The sequence below is a fragment of the Thamnophis sirtalis genome, unplaced genomic scaffold (genome assembly GCF_051295495.1).
Source record: "Thamnophis sirtalis isolate CommonGarterSnake01/CBP01778 unplaced genomic scaffold, rThaSir2_p1.2 scaffold_3, whole genome shotgun sequence".
Classification (NCBI taxonomy): domain Eukaryota; kingdom Metazoa; phylum Chordata; class Lepidosauria; order Squamata; family Natricidae; genus Thamnophis; species Thamnophis sirtalis.
This window is the reverse complement of record NW_028261383.1, coordinates 73,962,516-73,968,515: the sequence shown is the minus strand read 5'-3', so window position 1 is coordinate 73,968,515 and position 6,000 is coordinate 73,962,516.

Below are 6,000 nucleotides of genomic sequence, written 5' to 3'. Positions count from 1 at the left end.
CTGTTGTTTACTCAAATTTATTTTTAGGATGCAATCAGAGTCTTAGTAATTTGATTACAGTGCAGGTCAGAAGGTGGTGAAGTAAATGAAAAGACAAAAGAGACTATGAAAGAATTGATCCTAATCCTGTGCAAAATATTCCAGAATACATTTGTATAAAAAGTGTATAAAAGAACCCTGATCTTCTCTCCTTCTATCCCATTAACCTGCAAATAGCTTGGTTTTCGTCCATTTGCTTTAATTCAAACTTAAAATCTTACTGAACTACATCTCATTTTTCAAGAAAAAAAGCTTTCTTGTAGGCACTACTTGCTGGAGAAGATGGGGCTATTACAATCAGGCTTCATTTCTAGGCTTCCAATAGGTGCCTGTTGTCTCCTGTGGGTAAGAGAAAAACGTAAATGGGTAAGAGTTGTTGATTTAAATAGTTCAGTGCCTTCTGGATCGAAATTCAGAATACAAGTTGAAAACATTATTAGGAACAACTGCAAAAGAATTATTTTAAACTTTCTAGGCTGCAGCTACATATTGGTAGTCCTCAACTTGTTTAGTGACTGTTTAGAAGTATAACGGCACTGAAAAAAGTGACATGACTGTTTTTCACAAGTTACGACCTTTTCAGCCATCCCCATGATCATGTGATCAAAATTAAGATCCTTGGCAATTGGTTCATATTTATGACTGTGGCAGTGACCAAGGTCATGTGATCACCTTTTCCACCTTCTGACAAGCAAAGTCTATGGGGAAGCCAGATTCACTTAACCTGGTTACCAATTTACCAACTGCAGTGCTTCATTTAATAACTGAGGCAAGAAAGGTTGTAAAATGGGCCAAAATTCACTTAACAAATGTCTCACTTAACCACATGAATTTTGGGCTCAATTGTGGCCATAGGTTGAGGACTACCTGTACTTAAAGAGTATAGTGGAGCTTGCTTTTGATAAGTTAAATGGAGGCATACGTAAGTGTTGCAGCCCAGCAGGAGCCGTTGGAGCTGCCACCAGACTGTGACAGCGAGGGGCCCTATGAGTCAGCTCTGGAGGATGTGGAGGACCCTGGACAGAGTTCCGACTCTGAGCAGGGCGTAGAGAGGCTGGTTGGCCACCAGGAGGCGCCTGAGCCTTGGACCAGTGAGGGAGGAGGGAGGAGACAAGAAGTGTGTTCCTGATGTCAGCAGTGAGTTGTTCCTGGATGTCCGGCACCAAAGAGCTAATAGGTGTCAGGAACAGTTGCGCAAGTACAGGAGGTAATTGCACTCAGCTGGTGGTAATTAGGCTCCTCTCCAGACTATAAAAAGAGTGCTTGTGCACACGCCCTTTTGCAGAAGTCAACGCAGGAACGAATGTTGGAGAACAGTCTTCTGAGCCTGGCAGGCTGGATTGCTGCCAAGGCTTATCTGTGCCGGCTTGCTGCCAAGCACCTGTCTGTCTGTTAATAAATTCCGTAAAATATCTTTGACTCGGAGTGTGTTGGTGTGGGACGAGGGGGTCAGAACACGTAACTAACAGGCCAATACATTTGTCAGAAGTAAATATGCTGCTGCACCTCAATTGATGTGCAAAAAAGCCTCATTCTGAATATTTGGGAATTGAACTTTAAATAAATGTTCCATCTTTAGAGGAGAGGGACTGGCTTCTGATTCAGAACTTCCTTTTTCTCTAAGATTCAAATAAGCATTTTTGCCCAGTAGTCTGGCACCTGGGAAAGATTATTCATAAAGCTAGAAAAAAAGAATTTCCAATTCAGAGGGTTTATAAATCCCAGCAGAGGAATCAAAAATAGTTGTACTTTATTGTATTTTTCATTTTAGATTTTTCCCTTAATTAAGCAACAGAAAAAGCAAACTAGAACAAAGAAATGCACAAGGGCTTCTTCTCATACGTGTTGGTATATGTAAAGTTTTTTTGTGACCCGTCAAAACCGCGGTCCACAAAAGCGCGCTCAATGAAAGCGCGTACGTGACGTCATCACAGCGCGACAAAAAAAATTAAAAATTGAAATAAAAATAAAATTAAAGCAAGCCGATTCACATAAAGGTAAGGGTTAGGGTTAGGGTTAGGGTTAGGTTAAGGGTTAGGGTTAGGTTTAGAGCGTTAGGGTTAGGTTTAACGTTAGGTTAAGGGTTAGCGTTAGGTTTAGCGTTAGGTTAAGGGTTAGGGTTAGGGTTAGGTTTAGGGTTAGGTTTGGGGGGGTTAGGGTAAGGTTTTCGCTTTAATTTTGCATTTACCAATCACAGTGCGATGTTTTCGTCGCGCTGTGATGATGTCACGTACGCGCTTTCGTCGAGCGCGCTTTTGTCTACCGCGGTTTTGTGGTGGAACCAAGTTTTTTACCTGAAGCTTCAGTGATTACCAGATTTCATTATAATCACACATAATTGGGGACTGAAAACAGAATGAAAAGTAATGCTTTCCCCTCCATATCTTTAGCTTAAATAGTTGCTTTTAAAAAATGAAGCAGGAAAATAATTCTTAAACAGCTCTTGTTATTTGTATAATTTACCTGTCTTTGAGACAAAATACTGGTCAGAATTGAAGTATCAATAATTGTAGTCGCAGATATTGCCAGTAGGTGGCAATGGACAATTATTCTTTACAGAAAAAGTGATAAGTCATTATCTTACAGTATTGCATCGTAACTAAAAGTCTCGACATTCATTCAAAACTTCCCTGTGGAGTTGATTGGCTTTTATCAATTCCAAGGTTTGGAATACCCCATAATATCAATCTGGCATGAAAAAAAAAGATCTAGATGAAAATTTCCAGAAACACTATCGCCACAATTTTCAAATTGGTGGAATAGTGAGAGAAGATATATTTATTATATTTTGAATCCCAAACAGCTGCTTAATTAAAGGTGCTATGTGTGAGTCATCCTAAAGTATTCCTTAAGTGAAGCTCCCCAGGGTTTGATAGAAATCAAATTGTATGCATAACGGTATAATAGACAATTAGGGAAGCTAAACCTCTCTTCTTCAAATGACTAAAGTATTTTTCAACATTTGATTTTTTTGATTTTATTTAGCATTTATAGGCCGCCCTTTTCCCTGAGGGGACTCAGGGCGGCTTACAATAGTAAGGGAGGGGAGTGAAAGACAAAATACAAAAGAAAATGTGAAATAACTAAAAAGTACTAAAACACAACATTCACTCAGTATTCGGGAGGGGCAAGAAAATTTATCCCCAGGCCTGACGGGCTAGCCAGATCTTGAGGGCTGTACGGAAGGCCTGGACTGTGGTCAGGGTACGAATCTCCACGGGGAGATTGTTCCATAGCGTCGGAGCAGCAACTGAGAAGGCTCTCCTCCGGGTGGTCGCCAGTCGGCACTGACTGGCGGATGGAATACGGAGGAGGCCCGCTCTGTGCGATCTGATGGGATGCAGGGAGGTTATTGGCAGAAGGCGGTCTCTCAGATAGTCAGATCCACTACCATGGAGCGCTTTATGGGTGGTAAGTAAGACCTTGAATTGCACCCGGAGATCTACAGGCAGCCAGCGCAGCTCGCGGAGGATAGGTGTTATGTGGGCGAACCGAGGTGCGCCCACAATCACTCGCGCGGCCGCGTTCTGTACTAGCTGAAGTCTCCGGGTGCTTTTCAAGGGCAGCCCCATGTAGAGCACATTGCAGTATTCCAGCTTAGAGATCACAAGGGCTCGAGTGACTGTCGTGAGAGCCTCCCGATTCAGGTAGGGCCGCAACTGGCGCACCAGGCGAACCTGGGCAAATGCCCCCCTGGTCACAGCTGATAGATGGTGATCAAAACTCAGCTGTGGGTCCAGGAGGACTCCCAAGTTGCGGACCCTATCTGAGGGGTATAAGTTTTGTCCCCCCAGCCTGATTGATGGTACGGTGGTCAAATTATTGGGAGGAAAGCACAACAGCCACTCGGTCTTGTCTGGGTTGAGCACCAGTTTGTTCGCTCTCATCCAGTCTTTAACAGCTTCCAGACCCTGGTTCATCACGTCCACCGCTTCATTGAGTTGGCACGGGGCGGACAGATACAATTGTGTATCGTCTGCATATTGGTGATACTTTATCCCGTGCCTCCGAATGATCTCGCCCAGCGGTTTCATGTATAGCTTGAAATCGAAAAACTACACGCAGTTTAACCTTGTACAGGTAGTCCTTGACTGACAATAGCTTGCTTAGTGACCAAAGTTATAATGGCACTGAAAATAGTAACTTATGACCGTTATTCATACTTTTGACCATTAAAGTCATGCGCCAATTGACTCATATCCCAGAGTCAAGCAAAGGCAATGGGGATACCAGATTAAATTAGCAACCGTGTTACTCATTTAACAACTGCCATGCTTCATTTAACTGTGGCAAGAAAGGTTATAAAATGGGGCAAAACTCACTTAACAAATATCTCACTGGGCAAGAGAAATTTTGGGCTCAATTGTGGTCATTAGTCGAGGATTGATTAAAAAAAACCACTTTCCCCAATATGTATATGGGAGATTATATCCATTCTAAGAGGTTTTACCTACTCAAGGATAAGGCCTAAAGGCTTTCTTGTCTATTATCATCCCTCTTTGTATATATTAATATTTAATGTATTTATTTGAAAAATTTCCCACAGAATAAGGATACATAAATGGTTAATGAATTCATTACTTATATAAAAATGTAATTTGGGTGCTTACAGATACAGGTGAAACTCGAAAAATTAGAATATTGTGCAAAAGTTTAACAGACCTGGTCTGTTGCTCAGTGGTCCAAAGTCCTCTTTTCTGATGAGAACAACTTTTGTATCGCATTTGGAAACCAAGGACCCAGAGTATGGAGGAAGAATGGAGAGGCACACACTGCAAGATGCTTGAAGTCCAGTGTGAAGTTTCCACAGTCTGTGTTGATTTGGTGAGCCATGTCATCTTCTAGTGTTGGTCCACTGTGCTTCATTAAGTCAGGGTCAATGCAGCCGTCTACCAGGAGATTTTGGAGCACTTCATGCTTCCTTCCGCAGACGAGCTTTATGGGGATGCTGACTTCATTTTCCAGCAGGACTTGGAACCTGCCCACCCTGCCAAAAGCACCAAACCCTGGTTCAATGACCGTGGGATTACTGTGCTTGATTGGCGAGCAAACTCGCCTGACCTGAACCCAATAGAGAATCTATGGGGCATTGCCAAGATAAAGATGAGGGACATGAGACTGAACAATGCAGATAAGCTGAAGGCCACTATTGAAGCAGCCTGATCTTCCATAACATCTCAGCAGTGCCACAGGCTGATAGCTTCCATGCCACGCCACATTGAGGCAGTAATTGCTGCAAAAGGGGCTCAAACCAAGTACTGAGTACATATGCATGCTTATACTTTTCAGAGGTCCGATATTGTTCTATGTACAATCCTTGTTTTATTGACTGCATGTAATATTCTAATTTTCTGAGATTGTGGATTTGGGGTTTTCATGAGCTGTAAGCCATAATCATCACAATTATGACAAATCACGGTTTGAACTATCTTGCTTTACATGTAATGAGTCTATCTCATATATTAGTTTCACCTTTTAATTTGCATTACTGAAATAAATGAACTTTTGCATAATATTCTAATTTTTCAAGTTTCACCTGTAGAAGAACAGCTGATCTGTTCTAAAAGGTTACTATGAAATAATATGTTCTCAGGTAAAAAAGAAAACAGTTATCTTGCGATCATAAACAAATTAGAGATGATGTGACCTCTGAATAAATCACGAGCTGAGAAAGTCACACGGTTTTCTGTGAATCATTCCATAGTCTGCTGTATGAAGAAGTTTGATGCTTTTCTTTGGGTTTCCCCCCCCCCCTTCTGTTTCTCATGCAACAGACGTGGCAAACAGGCTCATATGTTCGGCTAGAGTCAAGTGAAACAGACCATGCAAAAGGCATGCCTTTTATCTGTTTATCTTTTCTTACAGCAAAATGTATAATGCTATCTTTGTAAAATAAGGGAAATCTTCAATTAAAATTATAGCATACTTGTTGCTATTTCATTGTTTCTAATTGTATATCTA